At 37.3% G+C, this 24,671-nt stretch overlaps 1 protein-coding gene, 1 long non-coding RNA gene and 1 other non-coding gene across 9 annotated transcripts in view; 1 reads left to right on the top strand and 2 right to left on the bottom strand.

The window, feature by feature from the left end:
* The window catches only part of LOC112821565 (uncharacterized), a 490,026-nt gene that overhangs the window by 228,120 nt on the left and 237,235 nt on the right, over positions 1-24,671 (bottom strand). Inside the window, exon 6 of one of the 4 annotated variants that reach the window (XR_012379827.1) lies at positions 7,330-8,964. The exons of 2 other annotated variants lie outside the window; for them this stretch is intronic. This is a non-coding gene — a long non-coding RNA (uncharacterized lncRNA). Of the gene's footprint in view, positions 1-7,329; positions 8,965-19,167; positions 20,212-24,671 lie in introns of those variants that run through there. One more of the 4 variants, XR_003207478.2, reaches the window with a different exon arrangement.
* The window catches only part of EFEMP1 (EGF containing fibulin extracellular matrix protein 1), a 59,869-nt gene that overhangs the window by 16,372 nt on the left and 18,826 nt on the right, over positions 1-24,671 (top strand). The window lies entirely within an intron of this gene.
* On the bottom strand, positions 15,474-15,583 carry LOC112821752 (U6 spliceosomal RNA). Its single transcript, XR_003207533.1, has one exon. It is a non-coding gene; the product is annotated as a U6 spliceosomal RNA (small nuclear RNA).

The following is a 24,671-nucleotide window of genomic DNA, read 5'->3' on the forward strand; positions in this document are numbered from 1 at the left end:
GGTTTACTCTGAGTTCTAAATCCATTCTTGTAAATGAGCTATTAAGTACCAAATATACGGATATAAGGTATATTTCCCAACTATATATGTTATCAAATTTCTCATTAATAATTGGGGTCTTAGATACCTTGTTCCCATTTTAAGCTTAAGCAGCTTAAAAAGAGCTATAAAGTCTATTCTTTATATCCTAGATTGTTAGGTTTTTAATAAACACTGGTGAATAAACAGGTTTTTATTATTCCTAGAGCAAAACTAGTAATTGGAAATACTAGATTTTTTTTGTTACTTTCTGACAAGTCATTTAACTAGCAAATGCCTCTTTGTATCAAATATATAATTCCTCAGAAATCTAATGGTGAGTAATGAAAATACAGTTGTTTGGGGGAAGTGTTAATATTTATGATATTTAAAGTAACATAATCATAAGACTGGAAAATATTTATGTAAACTCTCTGATATTGTGAACAAGCTCAAGGCACTTGATAAAGCTCTCAAAAATAAGAGTAAGAAAGGAAGAAAGGATCAGAGCAATCCATCTTATTCATTTTCCTCAACTACCAGCCAGAAATTATCCTTTTTAAGTCAACTTTGTTCAAATGCTGAAGGGTAGAATCCAGGAAAGTCACTTAGGTGGGTGTAGGTGACTTAAAGAAGTACAGTTCTGATCTGGTCCCAAGGTAGGAAGAGCTGAGTTGCTTGGGAGGTGAGAAGAAAATCCATGGATCCCAGGGGCCCAGGAAGAAAGAACCCAGCTTACTGAGGGCCCCTGGGGAGCTAACAACTAGCTTATACTTGAACTGTAGATGAAATAAGAGTGTCAAGTAGGGAATGGAACCAGAGACATCTGCAAAAGCTATTTGTATAGCTTTTATGTATGTCCAGCTAAAATAAGAATCATGATGGGAATTGAAACTGCCATTGTGCATATAGTTAAATCCCAAAAAGTTCCAGCAACTGTAATGAAACAAATTTTGCACCCTAAACAGCTATGTGTGCTGTAAGGAATCTACTCCTGCTCCCTTGAGTGGAGGTGTAGAACATGATCCAAAATGGGAAACAACTCATGTCCCCCTGGGAAACCAGGTCTATCACAATCTTAAGATTTTTTGTTCAATGGTAATTAGATTTTACTTGCAAAATATTTTGCAGCAGAGTTCTCCTGTCATACATACATTCACAAATGAGCATGCCATTAAATCATGGTCGACATTTTTACTATCTGGTAAAAAACTTAAATATCTCAGTATTTTGGTAAAAAATAATTTTTTATCAAAAATTACCAAATTTTTACCCAGTATTAATTATGAAGAGTAGTATGTCTGTTTTTCAGAGTCTGCTGTTGAATCCCTCAAACTACTGTTGAAGAGACTTCTTAGAGAATTAGTTCAACTCTAATTATTCTCCCAAAATACAGGAGCAATTGAGGTATCTGGCATCAATTTAACTTTATTAAACCCACTAATGAATTTTTTTCTAATCACCGTGTTTCATAATTTGAGGCCTAAAGAGAGAGTATTATATACTATGGTTTTCTGTCCTTATCAATGCTCTTTCCTGAGCAGTTTGTGATATCAGAAGACACCTCATCTAAAAGAGAAAAGGACATTCTAAAAGAGGTTGTTAAAAGAAACCTCAGAAATCTACGTCTGCCAGCCTGACGCCCCCTTTCTTGCCTAGCCTGCATTTACTCCCGCTCATCCATGTGTATGCACACATACACCCACTCAGGTCCATACCCATAGACAGGCATATGCACAGACGTGGGTGATGAACCATCATTTTCGGTAGGAAAGTAACATGTATCCAAATCAAACCAATCAAAGCTGATAAAGTTTCTAAAATGATTTCATTACTCTCTCATTATTTCTGTAAAATCAACACTGGAAACTGCTTTCTAAATTCATGTGTTTACCTCTCACAAGAGAATAGGACACCTTGGACAGCTACTGAATTATTTAATCAATCAAGTAATTTTGTTAGATGGAGTACAGTAGAGACAGGGTCAACGAAATAGAAGTAAAAGCCTTAGGGGGTGACCTCAAAGGCCCTGTTGTTACACTTCTACAGCACCCTGGTCGTTTCTTTACTAATCCTTCTTAGAGATTTACCTGGATTCTATCCTGACCCACCTCTGTATTCTACAATGAGAAACGGAATTTTTAACAAAATAAACTTTTTAGGTAGACCCTTGTAGAATGGATTTAAAAATAGCTTATTTGGGCCTGACACTAAATCCCCATGCTCTTACATTCTTCAGACTTTGGTAAATTATATAGTCTGGAGGTAGCCCAGAATAAAAGTCCACTCAACAAGCAAGGCAGAAAATTCCAGTCACTCATGATTAGTTAAACTTCCCAGTAAAAGCTGTGGGTCCGTTTTGTAAAAATAGTTCATGACCTGGCATATCAAAAGTACCCTAATCCAGGGAGGTAGCCAGAGGGGGGAAAAAATCCTCCCACACAAGCTGATTAAGATACAGGGCTTTGTTCTGAACTTCAATTGCATGATCTTCCTTCTTTAGTGATTGAAAAATAAATAAATAAATAAGCTAGTGATAAAAAAAAAAGAAGCTAAATGAAAGAAGGAAACTTAATCATGGTGCAATTTAAGCAGCTAATGATATTTCTGAAATACCAGTAAAGATTATTTGGTGAATAGCTCATTCAAAAAAAAAAAAAAAGTTAAATAACAAAACCATTGTAAATTAGAGTTCAACTCTAAGTAAACTAAAAAATCTTCTCATTGATTTTTCAATTTAAGTGGAAAAATGGATTGTGTAAGCATGCCAGAGCCATAGTTTTCAATAAGCCAAGCTGTCACAGATAGTTAATACCCCAAATAGACCATCAGAATATCACTCTATTAGAAGATCTTGGGCTTGTAAAAACCCAGCCACACACAGTATTAGGGTTCTGATAGAAAGTTTTAAAGAATTGTTGGAAAATCTGGTTATAATATCAAAGTCAGGGGTAGGCAGAATTACACATTACAAAAAGTGTTACAGAGAGTCATAACATGGTTTTTCTTGGTAAAATACAGTTTCTGGTCTTATATTAAGGGAACAGTTTATAGTGACAAGAAAAAATAAGGAAGACCTCAACAAGGAAGATTGCATGAATTATTTGATTAAATATGAGTAGTGTTTTGAACTTTCTCAAGAGCTTAAAAAAATCAAATAAAGGTCCTGAGAAGAGGGTAAAACTACCTGCAAGTTACTCAGTGTAGTTCTCAGGTTAGGAAAAGAAAAATCAATGCAGATTCAAGTTCAGACCATGTCTTTGCACTGGATTTGGAGAGCTACATTTACAAATTGTTCTAAAAAATGACACATCACTGGTATGTCAATTCTACTACTCAGCAGAAAGAAAACACCACTTTCCCTTAAAGGAGAAGAAATAATTTCTCTTTGCTGTGACAGTTAAGTGAACCTCTTATCCACAAAGATCACAACTGAGTAACAGCAGTTGCTGAAAATTCATGACTTAAGTGTTGCTTGCTCATTGACTGATTGTAAATATGTATACCAAATATTATTAGGATGAAATGGTGAAGCCTGTTATGGGACTTCCCTGGCTCCTCTGCTGAGAGACTCAAGTAACAGTGACACTCTCCCCCCAACACTACCTGCCATCACCACATACCACTCAGTATGAAAATCAGTTATCTAGGGAAAAAGCAAGATAAAAAAAAAAAAAATGCAGCGAACACCTGTTAGGGTAGAGGCCAGGACCATATTCACACATTTGTGGAGAAAAAAAAGCAAGATAGGGCAAACAGCTGAGCCATAACCTTCTCTTCCAGGAATCTCCTCTTACCCTGGGAGCCAGGAGCAGCTGTAAGAAGAATGAAGGGCAGAAAAAAAGAGATGTAGAATGGAACTGAAAGAGAAAGAAAGGGAGAGCAAGATAGGAGCTTTAAGGACAATGAGCAAGTGTAGACTACACTAATCGAAAATAGGTTCTACTGAAGTATCTCATAAAATGGTATTACAATTACTAATTTTCCACTTATGTTCATACATATAAATGGATATTTTCCTCAAAAAAATGAAAAAAAGGAAGGGTGACTGAATAAATCAGTTTTACTGTTTTTATAAAATTGGCTCATGGAGTCTTTTAAATTTGCAATTCAATTGTCTAATATGTTTTTTAGAATCTTCTATATATTATGTGTGATAGACCAGTGCTTCTCAAATTTTAATGCAAAACGAATTACCTGGGGATCCTATTAAAATGAAGATTCTCATTCAGTAGACCTGGGATGAGACCTGAGATTTCACATTTCTACAAAGCCCCTAGATTCGGTGGATATATACAGAGCCTGTCTTCCAGTAGTTGAAAGTTTGTGCTTCCCACCAGGAAGCTGATATGTCTAGTGATTCTTCATCCTCTATTTTCTGCCTTTAGCAAAATGTGTTATAATTTGGGTAATTTGCATATGGTGAGGTTTTATTGTTCATTTGTTTTTTCAAAAAGATATTTTTCTCCTCTGGTTGGTACTCAGTTTCTCCCATGTAAATTCCATTGTTACAGCTACAGCTGTAATACATAGATATTTCCTTTGCTTACTAATTAATAGACTTGTCTCCTGTAGTGGAATGTTTTTATGGTTGAGTGCTCAGGAGGATCCCAGAAAGTAGTCTTTGGCAGCAAAGAGTGGCAAAACCCTCCGGAAACTCAGCAAGAGACAAAAGTTCCCATCTGGGTCTTCCCCTAAGTGATTCTGACTGTAGTAAGCCAGTTAGCCTCTCTGGGCCTCAGTTTTCTCAGCTGTTGAAGAAGTTGTCCTTCCCAGCTCTTATTCAAAACAATTGTAAAAGAATAAGAGAGAAATTAAGAGAGAGGTAAAGAGAGTGCACTTTGTCTAGGTTATAAAGTTTCCAAGTGTGGTATCTATATGGCTCTTAATTGATACATCCCTGGCCTTTAAACTGCTTATATTGATAGGAGTTCTTCTTTGGCTTTCATATGGTATTTTATCAGGGAAACATACCAGAACAAGTTAAAATCTGCCCTGGGAAGAATGCAGGTGCATTCTGTGATTATAATAACATTAATGACTCAGAAACAAAAAAACAGACAGTTCTAATGATGTGAAGCTTTATTGACAAAACAGTTCACACCTAGAATGGTTGTTTGTTAAGTCTGGACCAAATCACTGAAGCTTTAAAGCTAGATCACTGCAGTCTTTTCCCCAGGCACTGACAAGGGTAATTATTGTGGTTCATGTCATAGCCCAGGACTCCATTTCAATCCTAGCAGAGAAAGGAGTTGTTTTTATTTTGGTGCACAGTAAATACACTTTTTTGCATGTATTAATATAAACTGCTTCAATATGAAAGGTGCCAACACTAAATGTTAAAGGCTCTGTATTATTTTCTTGATTCTGAACTAAGATTTCCTGCCTTCCTAAGTACCTTTCAGCAAAGAATAATCTGTTTAAGTTCTACAAGTCTGTTCATTTCACATTCTGGGATATTTTCAGCCTCAGACTCAAACCAGGTTTACAACCAAAGTAACCAGTCTTTCCTGAGTGTATGCATTATTATACATCACATAGAAACCGTAAGGAAGTCTACACGCTAGTTATCTGTTGCCACATAACAAATTACCCTAAAACTTAGTGGCTTAAAACAACAAACCCTTATTATGTCACATTTTTTCTGGGTCAGGAATTGAGATGTGGCTTAGCTGGGTCCTCTGGCTTTGGGTCTTTCACAAGGCTGAAGTCATCTCTAGGCTTCACTGGGTAAGATCCACTTCCTAGCTCCCTCACTAGTGGTTGTTGGCAGGATTTACTTCCTGCCTCTGTTGGTCATGAGTTCGTCCTCCTTCAACTCCTTGCCACAGACACCTCACCATAGGCCATCTCACAACATGGTCCTTCATCAGAGTAAGCAAGGGAGGGGGCAAGAGAGAGAGGATGCTACCAAGACTGAAGTCACAGTCTTTTGTGACATAATCATGGAAGCGACAACCCATCACTTTTGCCATATTCTGTTCATTAGAAACAAGTCACAAGATCCAGGCCACATTCAATGGTATGAATGCCAGAAGTCTGGAATCATGTGGGAGCCATGCGTACCACAATCTATAATGAAAATTCCCCCTCCGTTGATTCCAAACCAAACCTTTAGAGTAAAATCTAGAATTTTGAATGGTTTCGAAAAGCAAAATATGAGTTAAAAAGCAAAATGCACCCACCTCCCCAGCAGTGCAGGAGACTGGATGACTCATTCAGATACACAGCCTGATGGGTGTGGTTGAAATAGGCAGAGTACTGTGTAAGAACCTCGCTCTTCTGACAGCTCCTTCTGAATGAATGTACCCTTCTCTCCTTCATGGACTTGGAACTTCTAAAATGCTACCAATGCTCTCCAAACCACGCCTAAATAATTATGACTATATCCTTTGATTCTGAAACTTTGTAATTAAAAACCCCTTTAATCTACTCTATAAATAAACAATATCCATGAAACAAAAACTTTATGAGCAAACAGAAGAACTACCTTTATTCTTGCAGATTAGCATATACCTACATGCCTGTTACATAAAATAAATTTAATAAGCATTCTTCTTGCTCTTCATGTTAACTTTTATCCTAGACATCTGTGATATTTGTGTGTTTGTTAGGGAATCATGGAAAATGTTCTCCATCTCTCCCATAGAAACCTCTGTTCTGTTTTGGTCACATTTTTCTTCCTTCAGCCGAGTCAAAAGCCTGTGCCTAGAACTGTCATGTTTATGTTTACACTTGTTTACATCTTTTCTTTTGCCTCAAAAGTCTATTAGGAGACATGTACTGACCATAACCTAAGATTACAATAAATAGGTTATGTAAGACTTAAAAATTCAGAAGCCATAAAATCCAACATGTATTTTCTTGGGATTCTAAGGAGTAGGTATGTTGATTAGGAGGCAGGATAGTGGCTTGTTTTTCAACAAGAAGACAATAATAGAGGGAAAGAAAAAAGAGAAAAGATATATGAGTAAAAACAGAAAAATCAGTGAAGATGGAAACCAAAAAATTGAACAACGTATAGGAGAACCTGTAAAATCAAATGGTGGCGGGTAGGGAAAGCCACCAGCCACATCCAATCTCTCCTAAAAGAATATTCTAGTAGCTAAATTGTAAATTAACCAGATGGAAAGAATAGATAAAAGGCTAATGCAGCTATTAAAAGGAGTAATTAAAATCCAAAGGAAGTGGGTTTTTTTCTTAAAATGAAAATGTACCAAATGTTGTTAAATTGCCTTTTATTTTTTTTAAAGTATTTCTTTTTTTCTTTTTAAAGATTTTATTTATTTATTTGACAGAGAGAGACACAGCGAGAGAGGGAACACAAGCAGGGGGAGTCGGGGAGGGAGAAGCAGACTTCCCGCGGAGCAGAGAGCCTGATGTGGACTCGATCCCAGGACCCTGGGATCACGACCTGAACCAAAGGCAGACGCTTAACAACTGCCTTTCAAAGGGCATGATACAGCACTGAGTGGAATGTAGTAGTTTCTCTTTGGTTCAGTCTCCCCAGAATTAGTTTCCAGATTTGCCAGGTGTCTCTGATACCAATAATAAAAACCTCTGTGGGCCTGTTGAGTAGGCTAGGATAAATGGGTGCTTCAGCTTCCAGGTAGAGACCAGCCTCTGGCCTCAGGCCTGGAGCATCCTGGGGAGATGGGTCTGGCCCACGGAACAGGCAGTGAGAGCTGGGGGAGCCTTCAAGGGGGCTGCTAGTCAGATCTGGTTCCCCTTACCGTGAAGTCCAGAGAGGAAAAAAAAAAAGTATTATGCTCATAAAATTTCTTCATATTCAACCATCCATTTGCTAATACATTCTCTTGACATAAGTAGTCCCACTAAATTCCTCTTTCCTCATCACTAACTCTAAAATGACAGCTTAAGGATTATCCTTTCTGCCATTTACCATGAAACACAGCTCCAAACCAGTTTGTTGTAGGTTTCTGAGCTTAACCACACAGCTCACACTGAGTGGATAATCAATCATCCTATGACTAAATCCATCTGGAACAAATTTGAAGAAGTGGCCATGTAGGGTTTTTTTTTGTTTTGTTTTTTGAAAAAAAAAATTAAACTGAAACCAGAGTTGATCTTTTTTCAAAGGTTTAAAAGGAAAAAATATTATAAAACTCAGCAATGACTTCCCCCCCACCAGAACTCATGCATGCTCTCTGAGTAAGATTGGTTCTGTCCTGCCGCATTTTACATTTCATTTAATTTTTCAGCGAGATGATCCTTGAATGCTTTGGAGGAGAGTCCCCTTCCCAGAGAATGAGGGCATAATCCCTCCTTGGGTAGAAGGAAAGGGGGACATTGTGTGGCCAGGTTGTCACCATAACTTCATGCTGATCTTAAATTCCCAAACATGCAGGACTCAAGTGAGGGATTATGGAACTAAAAAAGCCTATTGCTGGCCATTCTTGCTAGATCTACTACTTTTTGCCCTGTAAGCATTAAAAGATCATTTAAATATCATGAGCCTTGGCTTTAAAGAACTCCACCTTTCCCTCACCAGACACCAAATTGTTCATATAAATTTAGGATATATTTTCTCATGTATACTCTGACATTTACACCATTCATGCATTCATTTGTTCAATTTTTAGTCATTTATTCACCAATTCTTGCATCTATATATTCAGCTAATATGTATCCAAACTGTACTAGAAGCCTAGACATACCACCTTTCTTGAAAGGACTTTTCAGGCTATCTGAAGTGGTAAGGTAAGGTCAGATTTTAAAAAAATTAAATGATACAAATAATTCAGCTTAATAATTCAAGTCAACAAAACTTTAGTCAAGAGCCTCGGTCCCCATGGAGTCAATCATAAAAGTAGTGGTGGGAGTCCAGAGGAGGGATTCCTTGCTGCAATCATGGGCCATAACAGGTTTTTCCAGAGGCAGTGGATGTAATCTGGGTCATGAAGGATGAACTGGATATAAATAATCCTGAGAAGAGAAAAGGCAGGCTTTGCTGAGTAGATGCCCTATATGCAGAATAATGGTGACAATATCCTGTCGCTGTCTGAAGTGAGGGAAAGAGGGGCTATTGTGGGGACCACAGGAAACAAGATAAGAAAAGTCGCTGGAGAACAGTTTGTATGAATCCTGAATTCTTGGTTAAACCATTTAGATTTAGTAATGTCATAACTTGTGAAAGATTTTGAGCAAGGAGTGACATAATGAAAACGCTACCTCCAAACAGTTGTAGAATGAGAGAGAAAAATAAGTATACACATATGGTTAAATGTGTTAAATCATCTTAATAGGACTGGAATGGGAGATGGGGGCAGATCTGACTTCTTATAAAGTGAGTGAGTTCCTCAAAAAAAGTTACATTAATTTTCAAGTACTGTACATACAATAACAATGCTAATAAGCATAAAAAAAGTTTGATCCACAAGGACTATTTTCAGGATCATAATAATTTGTTTAAAATCATTTCTAACAGACACATTCATTATTTTTGCAAATAAGTGATGAGTCAAATCCTGAGTCAAAGACGATTCTAAACAAGTTCCACCTTAAGTAGGATAAACAGTTTATAATATTGTTTAGCAATATATTTATTCATAGGTATTATAAAGGTAAACATCAAATAGTCAATTAATAATATTTTGGGGTAGTTTCAGCTTCTATGCCCCATGAAATAACCAATTTGGAGCTAAACAAGCCCTTAAATGATCTGAACAATCAGCATTTCTGCCTCGTGCTCACATCCATTAAACTGTAGAATGTTCATTAGTCATAATATATGGCTGAAGGAATACAGAGTAAGTTTCTAACCATAAATTACGTCTGAGCATAGACCTTTAACAGCAGTTGCTCTTATTTCTAATATGGTTAAGGCTGTGATGCTGCGAAATGCAATGAACGTAACCTAAGCAGAGTCATGCCCTGATTATAACAAGGTTTTTGCAATTACAGGAAATTATGGCAAGAGGTAACTACCCATAGGTTCACTCTCCCCAATAAGTCCCCTACCATCCATTTTGCATATAAGCATGAACCAAGGCATAATCTAGTTATAAATAGAGGAGAGCAAAAAATTCTCCCAGTATGGCTAGGGGAAATGCATTTCCTAGTTAACAGTTACCTTAATTAAAAATGAGAATTTAAATGGAGTACAAAAAGGGGAGGAGAGGTTTGGAAGGGCTGTTTGGGAGTGGGGGTAAGGCTGGACTGCTAAGCTGATAAAGCAAGAACCTAAAAACATAAGAATATATAGTTTATGGAATAATCCAAAAAAATTTTTACTGGATTTAAATCTCACTTCACTAAGTCGTGATACTATGTGTGTGTGTGTTTGTGTGTTTAAGACTTACCCAACAGCTAGAATTTTGCAAAGGTAAAACAACTGTTCTGCTTATTGATCTATTTAAGTTTCAATTCTAAAACACTTCATAGGCAGTAGTCATACCTGTACTTCTCCTTAAAAGTGGGGTCTTCTAGAGATGATGTGTTAGTTGCCTAGATTTACTTTATTCTTTTATACTGGATTTGGGAATAGGATGGGGAAAGAAAATTTTAACATTTGCTTTGTTAATTACAGTTTCGGAGATGGCACAAGACCACTAAATATCATATAACTGTAAGATTATTCAAGAAGCCTTGAGTTGAGTAACTATTGTGTGCAAAGCACAGTAGGTGCTGAGAATACAAAGATAAAAAAGCTCATAATGCCCGCCCTCAAAAGCTCACAGTCTAAGAGGGAGTGGACATTAATTACAATGTGGCATTTTGAGTCTCATTTTAAAGACTTCCTGGAGAAGGTGACACCAGTCTTTAGTCTAAGGAAGTTGTGGGAATTAGCCTTTAACAAATTGGGGGAAGGGAAGGACGGAAGGAGAATGTTCCATGCAGAGAGAACAGCACTTGCTAAGGTCCTAAGTAAAAGACAGAAGGGAACAAGTGTTCTGTATGATTCAGTGTGTAGTACATGATGGTAAGCAAGGATCAAATCATGAAGGGCCTTGCACATCACATTAAAAAGTATGAATTTCATCCCTGGAAAGTGACATAATGAGTTTTCATCTGCACCAAGTGAAAGATGTCCTATATAAATATGAAACTTCTGCAAATCCAAATGAAGTCCACTCTCTTTGCTCACAGAGGAGGGAAACACATCATTTACTTTCAAAACATTTCTGAATCCTAACTTTGTTAGCCCAATTAGATAATTTCATTGTAAGTAATTAGGATAGGTTTTATTCTCCACTTATAACAGTGCTACAAAGGCAAATTAAGTATGAATTTCATTCTAAAAATAGCACAGCTCACATTTTTAACCAAATAAAGTGCAGAGAGGAAAATATCTTAGCTCAAAGAAAAGTTTAAAACATCAGCATTAAAAATCCACTCAGCATTTAGTGCATTGTTCTAGGCCATTATGATTTTGTCCACCCAGAATATAAGTGTAATTCTTAAAAGATTTTTACTACTTGGGGTTTGTTCCATCTTAAAGTTCATACTAAAACTTATTGGAAGACTAATTTGAAAGTAAAATTTAACTCTGCCTTTGCAGAAGCTACAAGATGTTCTACACACTCACCTTATTTGGCATAGCATTCCTTAGTCTTGTTAAAAAAAAAACATAATAACAATTATATAAATACTATGGAAGGATTGAATGTTATTTATTATGTTTTGCCATGTAATATAACAGTGCCAGAATTTATGCATCATATCCAATGAAGAGCTCAGTTGGTACCTTCAACAAATTGGGGCCATAAAGTTTATATAGGCCATTGATGTGTACCTAGGGTTATTCAGTAGCTGGTTTCCTAATGAAGATTGCCAGAAATCGGTAGTTGGAGCAAAACTTGTTTAGGACCCTGAACCAGATAAAGTGCCAGGGGCACACCTTTACCCTTAAAATGGCTCTAGTTAAGGAGGTGGTTGGGAGCAGTTATTCAAGACCTATCCAAGGCAGTTGACTTTCTAGAGATAGCAAATTTGCTCTGTTCTTTCTTAACAAGGATACGGCTGTCACAAAGTCAGCTGGACAAGCTGCTTTCTGTAGTGATCTTACATTAACCAAAGAAGCCTGGGAAAAGAAGCATAAAGAAGGTGGGCCTGAGCTGAACCTTGAAAGGGAATCTATCCTGTTAAAGTAGAGAGGTTGGGGAGAGGCTCATGGGCAAGGTCAGACAGGTGGCAACAGGTGTCTTACACATGGCAATATGTAGCCTGGCTGATATGGAGGATTATGTAACAATGCACTGAAAAGAGGCGCCTGGACTGTGCAGTTGGCTGAGCAACAGACTCTTGGTTTCCGCTCAGGTCTTGATCACAGTGATCACGGATCAAGGGATCAAGCCCCACATCAGGCTCCATGCTCAGGGTGGAGTCTGCCTCGGATTCTCTGCCTCCGCCCCTCCCCCCACATGAACTCACTCTCTCTCAAATAAATAAAATCTTAAAATCTTCCAAAAATTGGAATCTAAGGAAAAGACTAGTTTTTGTATTAAACCACCTGTTATGTTGCAGTGAGGCTCAAACTAATCATATAGGACCTTCGCATTTTATCAACACCTATGTGAGTAGCGATGAGACTAGCTGCAGGTGTTGGAGTTCTGGGGGCCTGGACAGCAGTCCACCTTCACTGAGAACATAAAGATGGCAGGGGCACCTTGCTGAGCTCCCAGAGGGTGCACTGGAGGGTCACAGCACTGGGCCATAGCACTCACAAACCACTGCTGAAGTAGCAGCACCCAAGACCTACAAACCAGTGGGAGATGTCCTAACGCTACCTCGGATGTGACGGCAGTCAGAACTCTCAAGTTAGAAGAATGGTCTGTCTGAAAGGGCAAATGTAAAATTGAACATTTAAATAGGAAGAAGGAGCCAGAAATGCAGGATAGAGAAAGATAGAATAAATAAAAAGATGACAGAGGGAAGTCAGCCTAGCCACCTGCTGGTTTGTCACACTGTCACCATAGGCATAGTGTTTTTCCTCATGCTTTAAATTCTTTCACTATTTTTGTTGATTTTCTCTGTTAAACCCTTAATATGGAAACAAGAGTCTGTCGTGTCCACATACATAATTTGCCTGTAACTATAATGAAAGCATTGGGAAGAGGTCATTTAGTGTTTGAAGAAAACCAAAATTAATATACCAAAAGAATATTTTTTAATATGCCATGGTTTTGCCATATTACTAGCATAGCATTTACAAAACAAAACTTGGCTCCAAATCAAACTCTCCTGTATGATATGATTAAATGGATGCTTCATCAACCACAAGTGATTATGTAGATCACCATGATGTTTTGTGGAGACTCCCGCTCATTTGAAAAGTCAGACATCGATGTTTTCATCTTATGTATTCATCCTTATGAATAAACAACCAGAAATACTTGCCCTAACTTTACATGTGCTTATTTCCACTACATTTGAAAATACTCCCCATCTGTTCTTTAGTTCTTATTATAACTTCATCACTGCCTTGAAAGATGATGACCATAATGTCCTTAACATAGCCAGTATAATAAAAATTGCTGCTGAAATTTATATCTTCATAGGTTTTTCATAGTTGGAACTTATTCACACAAAAGTTGTTTCTCAGAGTTACATATAGGTTCTAATTAGAGCTCCAATTAAAGCTATGTTTGCTAAGTAGTCTTTATAAACGTTAACACTCCATTGCCATGAAGGGGGTCCTACAGCCATTAACTGTTCTTTCATATCACAAAATATTATGAAATGCAAAATATGCTAGATTTTTTTTTGCTTTGCCATATCTCTTTTGTTTGAATGTTTGCAATTTCCCTAATAAGAAATAGCTTTAAGAAAGAAAAGCTGATTTCGCCTATTCTCCTATCTGTTCACCTGGAATATGCCAAAGGATGGAAGTCATCCAAAGCTGTGATGTTCATCCCGATTGGATTTCAGTCATAACAGACCACATTCAAAATATGACACTGAGCAAGGAAGCAAAGATAGGATATATAATTATATACAAGTGCATAACAAATTATATTAAAAGCCCCGACTTTCTGCAGTTTTTTGCTTCCTTTGGTCTGTAGACAAGAATAGTACCAACCTGATGTACACCGACTTATAGCCATTTCACCATGTTAAGTACAATTTATTGAGCATGTAGTGTCAACCACTTTGAGGGGTGTGTTATTTCAGTTAGTACTCACAATAACATTATGAGATGGGTATTATCTCTACTTGACAGACTTTTATCACTGAAACTTGGAAAGGTAAAAGAACTTGCCCTGAACACACACCTAAAATGTGGTGTTGCTTGGATTTGAACTGAGACCTCTTTGATGCTAAAACCTGTGATCTTACCCACTCTTCTGTCTCAATTATAGTTCATATCATTCTGTCAGTGAGTTGCATAAAAAAAATTTATTCTGTGGTTCTCAGACTTTCTAAAAAGATCAACAAGTCCTCCTATCAACTCTAATTCTTGGTATAATAAATTCTTGGTGTAATAAGGTTAGAAAAAAGCTAGCACAAGCAACTAAAGAAATGATCTCAAATAAAATCATTTAAAATTTAAAAATTGTGTGCAGTGAGAAAATAGTGTGATTGTTGTAGTTCTGAAAGTGATCCCTACACCTCTCTGGCAGCCTCACATTCATCCACATTAACCACATACATGCCTGAAGCCAAAGATTTTCATTTAAGGGTTTCCATAAACAAATTATTACATTTCTAAGGAAAAATAAGTCCAGGCTAATTTTAAAATTAACATTATGAATTGCTCAATTTTTCCATTTTCTTCCAAAATGAAAACTTGGAATATGATAGACTCTATGGATGACCTCCATGCAGTAACCATTTTAAGAATATATATACTTATAGGTGCCCTATATATGTATGTGTGTGTGTGTGTGTGTTTGTGTATCAGATCTAAGAACATAGTCTTTTTTTTCTTCTGTGTTTATGCATACCAAGAAATTCCCTTAAAGACTGACTTAGTTTGGCGTCTACCTTTAACATATCAACTGTATAACTGGCACAGGTCCATCTCCCTTTGTACTCTACAGACATAGAAACCATGTACAGGGTGTGTTTCCCCATGAGATCTTTTTCAGAGTTTATGCTGCCAAACAGGCATTAAGCAACTCTAAATTCCTGAAAGTATGTAACTTTACAGGTACACAGTAGTGCATTTAAACATTGAAGAGAACTTTCTATTCATCCCGCTCTGCTAACACAGCCATTTAATCCTGAAAGATGAGTCCATTTTTAGACCTTCCTTTGACTCTACAGATCAGAAGCCACTGCTGAAAAATGAAAAAGAAGGGAAGAAGAAATAGAGATCTATGATCATGGTCCCCAGAAAGCAAGAGCATGTTGTTCAGGTTTCCCGGGATCCAATATTTTAAGGTAGAGAGGGCAGAAGAGGTAAGAGCTGGAAAATGAATATGTTTTACAATAGCGTTCAGGAATTCAGTAAAGTGAGCTTTAATTTCAGATTTTTAAAACTGAAAGAGATCTCAGAGAACATACAGTCAACGACTTAGCAAGTCATCCTTGCACAGGGGCCATGCTAATCTTCTCTGAGTCATTCCAGTTTTAGTATATGTTATGCCGCCGAAGTGAGCACAGGGAATGTATAGTCCAAACATAATTTTGTCTCTGATGGAAATGTAAGGTAAAATGCCCCAAATTCACTTAAAAGTCCAAAGACTATTTTATATGCTAGCTTGAGAAGTCTTTAGGATTGAAACCCTCACAGGGTCAACAGTTTCACTGAACAGTATTTTCTTTAGTTCCCTCTTGCCTTTAGGTACTCCTTGAACTCATAGGAGTTATTTGAGTACTATTACCTCACAACACTGAAAGTGTTTTAATATAGACGGGGGGGGATATCCCATAGCCTACATATGTCAAACACAATTTATCAGCAAATTAAATTCAGATGTGCATGATAATTCATGAATAACTTGGGGAAAATGGCAACCATAGTATCCATTTGAAACAAAACCAAAAAGTCAAATCTCACTTGGTTTAAGGGTATATGAAGGATTTGGACACAAGCTGATAGTTGTTCAAATTTAACATTTTAGTCACTGAATAACCTTATGCCTTAATATGATGAAAGCTGCAGAGCCTTCCTCCTGAAAAATCATTCATACAGAACAAGGAATAAGTCTAGGTTTTGACTGTCACATTGCTCAAGGAAGAGGGATAAAATAAATAACCACTTAAGACAAGATCTTTCCTTGCTATACTTTACCATAGAGCAAGGTTTTCAGATGTTAGAGGATAAATTATGAAAGTATAAAAGTAAACATCACAACTGTACAAAGATATATGTATGTGCATCATGTGTCAAACGAGAGAACATATAGACATTCATTCATTTTGTTGAATCCTTACAACTCTCTATATTCAGGTGGATGCAGCATCTGTTTTTCAATTTTTTTAAAGATTTAATTTATTTATTTGAGAGAGAGAGAAAGAACACAGAGGGAGAGTGAGAGGAAGAAGCAGACTTTCCACTGAGCAGAGAGCCCAACGAAGGGCTTGATCCCAGGACCCTAAGATCATGACCTGAGCCAAAGGCAGACACTTAACTGACTGAGCCATCCAGGTGCCCCTGTTTTTCAATTTTTTAAAAAGACTTTATTTATTTATTCAACAGAGAGAGAGCTGTGGGAGGGGCAGAAGGAGAGGGACAAGCAGACTCCCAGCTGAGCATGATGTGGGGCTTGATCTCAAGATCCTGAGATCATGACCTGAGCAAAAACCAAGAGTCAGACACTTAACCAGCTGAGCCACCCAGACGCCCTGTTTTTCAGTTTTTTAATTAACATTTTCTTTCTTTTTTTTTAAGACTTTATTTACTCATGAGAGAGAGAGAGAGAGATTCAGAGGCAAAAGGAGGAGCAGGGAGCCTGAGGTGGGATTTGATCCCAGGACCCTGGGATCATGACCTTGGCCAAAGGCAGATGCTTAACCAACTGAGCTACCCAGGCATCCTTAGTTAACATTTTCAAACTCAGTGTTGAATGTACAATACAATGAATATTGAACACCCACCATCCAGATTCAAAAATTGTTAACATTCTGCCATGTTTGCATGCAGTGCCTTAACATCATTTTTCAACACAGATGACTGGTCATATCCCCACCTGCTACTGCAATCCACATTGCACCATTTGTGTATTTCTGGTGATAGGAACCTCACTACTTCCTAACATATTAAAGTGTCCAATGACCATACTCTTCTCTTACCCTGAACTAAAAATCTGCCTTCCTTAAATTTCTACCCATTTATTCTAGTTCTGCCTTTGGAAAGACACGGTCAAGACTTTTTCCTTCTTCTCAAAACCCTAAAGTTCACTTTCATAACAGACTATCTCAGATACAAATCTCATTTATATTTTCTTCTCTCCTAAATTGAGTAGAGTGGGGGCAAAGAGAAGGATACGTAAGGAGAGAAGGAGGGGATATAGGCCTTCTTAAGGGTTGGCATTTTTCCTCACAAGGTTTCATATGTGATATTTTCATCTTCATTCCGTTTGACATAGTCTCAAATTTCAATTTTATCTTCCTTAAACCATGAGTTGTTTGGAAGTGTATGTCTCCTTTTCTGAAAGAAGGGGATTTTTCTAGTTTCATTGTGGTCATTGTCATTTCCATTATATATGAAGTGTAGTGAGGGAACAAAAATCTGTATATTGTAATTTTTGAAATGTATTTAGACTTTCGTTAAGGCTAGCATTTAATCATTCTCTCTTAACGTTCTCACAATGCTTGAATAGGTTATGTATTCTATAGTGTTCTATATTATGTCAAGTAGTTCAAAGTTTGTAATCATGTTATTCATATTTTCTATTCATTTCTGAAAATATATGTTTGTTCATTTAGTTACTAAGAGAGGTATGTTAAAATCTCTTAGTGTAATTGTGTGTATTCATTTTCCCTTTAGTTCTACCTATCTGTGCTTTGTCTATATGGAGGCTGTGTGATTAAATGCAGTTAAATTCTGAATTTCTGCATTTTCCTGGTAAATCAAAACTTTTATTATTACATAGTATTTTTTATTCTTTAGTAATCCCTTTTCCCTTAAAGTCAACTTTGTCTGATATTAATATTGCTAGCCAATTTTCTTTTGATTAGTGTTGGCATAGTACATTTTTCATCTTTTTTCTTTAACCTATTTTTCTTTCCATCCTTACATTTAAATTGTTTCTCTTGAAACAGCATATTTGGGTTTTGTTTTTGTAATCAACCTGAGAACTTTGGTTTTTAGTAAGACCATTTAATCTGTTTACATTAATGCAACTATTGCTGTGATTAGGTTTAAACTGCCATTTTACTATTTGCCTTCTATTTGTTCTGCACATTTTAGTTTCCTTTTCTTTCCTCTCTTGCCTTCTCTCTAAAATAATGGACCATTTTGTATTGTTCCATTTCTCGCCTGTATTAGATTTGTAGTTTTCTGCTTTTACTATTCCTTTAGTTTTTTCCCTAGGGGCTACTTAACATGCATCCTTGATTTATCAAAGTCTAAAATAAATTAGTAGTTTTACCTCTTCCCTGACAATGCAAGGACCTTCAAGTACTTAAACTCTATTTACTTTCCTGCCAACTTATTATTCTCATGTATTCTCATGTATTTTAATTATAAATATTTTATAAATCCCAAATATTTTATAAATCCCAAAAGATCTTCCTATTGTTTTATACAGTCAGTATTCATTTAGATTTACTCACATATTTATCCTTTCATTGCTTTTCATTGTGCTGGAATTTTGAATCAAAAAGAGAAAGGAATTTAGTGCAGATCTGGTGAGTTCCACCCCTCCTTCATCCTACCTCTCAGCTTCATTTGGAATTCAGAAAAACATAAGGGCCCTGAGGTATATGGGGAAACATTGTGCAGAAACATCATAAGTAAGATGTAATGAAATGGGTAGGAAAACATACACAAGAAGGTAATATGCTCTGAAGGCAAGAAGCACAAAGATCGGCTTTATTTAAAAAGCCTTAAGCAGTTAATGATTTGGAGAAGTATTGCCAAATTACACTCAGCAAATTTATAGTATGCCCCAATTTAGTGGGCACAAAAGCTGTTTATTGTTGAATGAACAACAAGTATAATGTAATTGGTTTCATACAATTAGGAGGTCACCAAGCCATGCTTGTTATAATTGGCATTGCCATAGCCAGGGGCTTGTGCGACCTCAAGCGATGATTGGCCTGAAGGAGTAAGCCAAGAATGTGTGTGCTTTGGGCTAGGGAGACTGACTAATCTGGCTGCAAGGCTCAGGGAGGGGGCCAGAAATCAAGTCACAGTGCTTAGTGGACTCAGCTGAATGTGGTGTCCATTCAGTTCATCGCTCTCCAAGGGTTTGATCTGGAGCTGGGGATGGAAGGTGGTTGGGAGGAATGAGGTAAAGAGGAAGGCACCAGAAAACTACAATTGAAATGTCAGTTCAGAGGCATCCCACAATAAGATGGTATCATAATTCCTCTGAAAGCCATGCAGTTGGAAGCTGGTCCCCAGCTTGTATGGAACTGGGCTTGAACTTTCACACAGACCATCTTTAATTCAATCTTTAAGCAGAGATAAATGGTGCTACTTGTTTCAAAAATACAGTTTTACCCCCACAAGGTTGTGGATTGATGACAGGTTGTAATATCACTCCAAATAGCAGGGTCATCTTTTCCGAAACATGTTTTTAATGGATAATTAAGTTTAAGAAGTAAAAAAGGAAGTTTAGCTGGGAATGACATATTCACAGAAATGCCAGAGAACACTCCTGATGATTAGCAATCATCTATCAGTAGAAAATGTTTTTCCTTAAGATTCTGAAAGCAATAAGCTTCACTTTGCCAGTGTGCAAAAAGAGCTGAAGAATAATTAAGGCCTTTGTTTCCTTGCTGGTTTTGTTTTATCTTATGAGCAATGGGTGCATTTGGTCTGTGTGTAGTACAAATGAGTCACAAGTTGAACTGGCCATGTGTGCCACTTGGTTTTCTCCCCCATGTTCATGAACTGTATGTCTAACCTCATCCCATCATCTTGCAAATGAGGACCACTAGCCACAAAGAAGACTGGGTGAGAAAAGGTCAATTTGCAGGGCAAATCAGTCATCATTGCTGGAAAAGCAACTCCAAGTACATATAGCTTGTTTTTTCCATATGAAAGCAGCATATTTCAGAGGTTCTGATAGAACACAGTGCAATGACAGGGACTTCCAGGACACTTGATTCACCACTCTATAAAACAAAGAAATGAGTTATCAGGGAGGTTGATGTTTATTGATTTTGGTTGATATTTTTGTTTATCATTTAAAGCACCCCAAATTATTAACAATCTGTTTTGCCAGAACAGATAAGAATCTAGAACTATAAATCTGCTGGCTATAGATGAAGACAGTTCTCTTTTGTTACTTAATATCAGTATTTATTTTCTCCACCAGAACTGCTTAGCTGGGGTGAATTCTAGCTGATAATTTCAGAAGGGTGAAAAGCTAACTAGAACTGGGCATTTAGCCCAGATAAATCTGATTCCAGTACTATGAAAGAAGCAGCAAGGGAAATAGAAAGTCTTTGACAAAAATTGTTGATAATTGGCTAAGGACTGGGGAGGGAAACAGAAGACTTGGAGAGCTATGAATGTTATTCTAATGTAGAAGAAAGACACAAGGGAGGAATCAAGGCATTACAGATGAACAATCCTCTCTTTACTTCTAAGAAAAATTAAATACATATATATGTAAAACTACAATTCAAGGTCTGCTATCCAGAGCTCTTAGGAAATAAGTCTTTCTGGAAACCTATATTGCAGGAGCAAAATGGAAATCTGGGGTTTGAATTTCTACTCTGTGTGACGTTGCGCAGGTGACCTAACTTATCTGCATTTCAGTGGCATCCTCCTGCCTCTTCCATAAATTGCGCATGATGTGACCATTTATTCCATAGAGCTGTTATTAGGATTAAATCAGAGGCTCGCAGATCCATTTTTCTAATCAAATAATAAGTATTTATTTATTTTTTTAAAGATTTTATTTATTTATTCATGAGAGACAGAGAGAGAAGCAGAGGGAGAAGCAAGCTCCCCGCGGAGCAGGGAGCCCTAGGCGGGACTCAATCCCAGGACCCTGGGATCATGACCTGAGCCAAAGGCAGATGCTTAATGACTGAGCCACCCAGGCGCCCTCAAATAATAAGTATTTAAATATTGCTAAGCACTTACCTATTTTTACACCCATTAATTTTATAATTTTAACAAATTTGTATATGAAGTTACATAAAATATCACAGACCTCCTTCCTAATCAAAATTGAAGCAACATAATTTAATGTCTTGAATACTCAGAATGTCATTACTAAGAGTCATTAATGGATGAGGCAGTAGTAAAACAGCAATGCTCTCAGCACTTGTTAAGCTAGCTCCTACTTTCCAGGATTATACTGAAAAATAAGGTGAAGACCCAAAATAACAATAAGATCCTTACCCAATGAGTCCCTTTTATTTAAAAAGTTTTATAGAGTAAATAGAGTGCTGAGAACTAATTTATTGTCCTGTCACTGGAAAGGATTAGGACCAATCATTCTGAGCAGAGGGGTATTATATAGATTGTTAAGAATGTGAGAGAGAGGAAGGAAGGAAGGAAGGAAGGAAGGAAGGAAGGAAGGAAGGAAGGAAGAAAGAAAGAAAAGAAAGAAAGAAAGAAAAAGAAAGAAAGAAAGAAAGAAAGAAAGAAAGAAAGAAAGAAAGAAAGAAAGAAAAAGAAAGAAAGAAAGAAAAAGAAAGAAAGAAAGAAAAGAGAAGAGAAGAGAAGAGAGAAGAGAAGAAAAGAAGGAAGGTGGGGAGAGGGAAGGGAAGGGAAGGAGGGGGAAGAGAGGGGAGGGAAGGGAAGGGTCTAGGAATAAAGTAGCTCCTTCTCACAGCAAACATGAATCCCTGACCTCCTTTTTTTCTACTTTACTCCATTTATGAGATTAAATTAGTATGGTTGAAGAAGATATAAGATTGTAAATTCACCCAGATGAAGAAATAGGAACTTGAATTTAACCGCTGCCTTTGCTTTAACCACAGGAGTTCAAAGGACAGCGCCATCAAGTAATATTCACAAAGCATGCACAGTGCTCCCCACAGAACTAGTAAAGATGTGGCTATTTTACTCTAAGGGTTACAGTCTGGAAACAAAAAGATATATTTTGAAGATTCTGAACATTTAAAAAAATCTATGCGTTATTAAGGGTGGACAGTCCGTTTTATAGATGGAGAAACAGAGAAAAAGAATTGATTCCATGGTCCTAGATCACCTGGGCAGTGACAGATGCAAAATCACTTTAGTCTCTTCCTCCTATTTCAGTGTGTTCTCTCATCACTGGGCAGTGGTGGATTATTCCAAAGTAGTTCTGAATTATTCCTTAAACCAAAGCACAAAGTCTAAATGGTAATCTAAAGCATTTAAGGTACAGAAAATGTTTGCCCATGAAAACACACTCAATGTCCATGTCGTGGTAAGTTATCAAATTATGAAAAGAACATTGCAGAGATTAAAATGTTGCATAAGAGAGAGAAAGCAGCATGAGTCAGGGGTTTGGGAAATATGAGTCAGAATGACAGGAAGAAGCCAAAAACATAGAGAATGTGGACCTAAGCAGGGACTTAATGGACACCACAGAGATGTGGACACAGTTGCCTCCATAAACTTTTGAGAGGAAACCAAGTATTTAGTCCCATAGACTGGGGGTCCGCATGATAAAGAGGCTAAGAGTAAGAGCCGAGCAAAGATCAGACTGCATTATTTGAAGCAATGATGGTGCCAAAGTCAGCAAGAAAGGGACCTAAAACAGTATAAATCACTAGGAGGGAGAGTGTGGGCACATTTTTGAAAAATGAGGGAATCACCAAATACTGCCCTTAGCTATTCTTGATGCATTAGAATGATGAAATGTGAGTTGATTTACGTGTTGTGATATTTTAGGAAGCACACTCTATTATTTTGTTCTTTGGCTATGTTTACATTAGGCTGTGTCTACATAGCTCAGAGCTGCTCCCCGTGATGTCCAATTCAAATTCCAATCCCACTTTGAGGCCCTGAATTTTTGCTTAGGATTTGCGCTACCACTTTATGAGCACCTTCAAGCAGGCACCGCAGCAGGCTCCTCACACACAGCCCCTCCAGCCATGCTGACTCCAACTGCCTTGCAGACCACTTGTTTCATTGGATGTTTTCTAATGCGAGCCTACTTTCCGCCTAGAAATAGCCTCCTCACCTTCTTCAAAACGCAGCTCAAAACTCCCCTGGCCCAGCAATCCTTCTATAGCCACCCACCTCCAATGCTGCCTTATGCCTCCTAGTTTCTGCACTTCTCAACAACTTTGCTTTCCTACAGTTTCCGTGTGCTGACATCTTGCTGGTTTTGCTGTTTCTCACATCTTGCCTGTCACCCTTCCTTGTAAGTGATTAGTTCCATAAGATAAAACACTGATCCTACTTCCTTCAAACTCTAGGCATCGGTTCCAGCAAACAATTATCATTCATTCACCCATTTATTGAACAAACAGAAACCCATGATGTTTCATGCACTCTGCTAGGCATCAGGAATACAGAAAAAAGTAGGACATAGACCCCATCCTCAAAGAGTTTGGGGCCAGGGCCCAGGGAATGTGTTAACTGATTGCTTAAGAACCTGGTGAGCTTCACTGTCAAGGATAAATTATAGACAGTTTAAAAGCAAAACAAAAACTCCTCTCCCAGAGTACTTTTTCCTAGATTACCAAGAAAATCATGGCTGACCTGAGTCGTTTCCCTTATGAATAAAGCAGTGCTTTTGCCGTTTGAGATACTCCCACCACAGAGGCCTTTCATAAATGAAAAGTCTGGGAAACCAGGTCTTCTGAAATACCAGCATAGGAATGGATATTCTTTGAGTCTCTGACATAGATGTATGTTTTAGTGACTTCTCACATTAACTTTCTGATGTTTAAGACAAATAGAAATGCATACAAGTAGAAAAGAAAAGCATAGAGGCAGCTGGCTGGCTCAGTCAGTAGGGCGAGCGACTCTTGATCTCAGGGTTGTGGATTTGAGCCCCCCATGTTGGGTGTAGAGATTACTTAAAAAATAAAACCTTTAGAAAAAAGTGTAAGAGAGTTTAACAATGCATAACAATTCTTACATGACTTTCTCATATGACATATGTTTTGTGAGTAAATAATAACAGGGTCTCAAAGTACAACTTTTAAAATAATAAGATTGTATTATTTAAATAATGGTATGAATTGACAGTATAATCGAAGATAGTTCAAAGAGATCCTATCTGTCTATGTGTTCTTCAGCATTAGATAAACTGCTAAGAGCGAAGGAGAGGATAAATCATCTCAGCTTGAGTTGGAGAAGCTGTAAATGAAAATGTAGTCAGTTCATTTCCTAGCAGATCCAGCTCTAGGTATATGACAGAGCATGCATTCAACTCCTTTGAAATAATTTCTTGAAGGGTATTTCATGCAGTTGTGTTTTACTGAATTTCAGGAAGTTTCCCATCCGAAAGAATTAAAAATTAAAGTGAGTCCAAGTATGTACAAAGCGTGTTAAAAATATCACCAGTGTTAAGTGCGGTGAGTCCTATTGCAGTTTTGTTTGTTTGTTTGTTTGTTTGTTTTGATAGAGAAAGGAAAAAAATATAGTGGCATGGGGCAGTGGTATTTTTTTAATTATT

The sequence above is a fragment of the Callorhinus ursinus genome, unplaced genomic scaffold (assembly GCF_003265705.2).
Source record: "Callorhinus ursinus isolate GAN/ISIS: 27379988/994484 unplaced genomic scaffold, GSC_fseal_2.0 scaffold10, whole genome shotgun sequence".
Classification (NCBI taxonomy): Eukaryota; Metazoa; Chordata; class Mammalia; order Carnivora; family Otariidae; genus Callorhinus; species Callorhinus ursinus.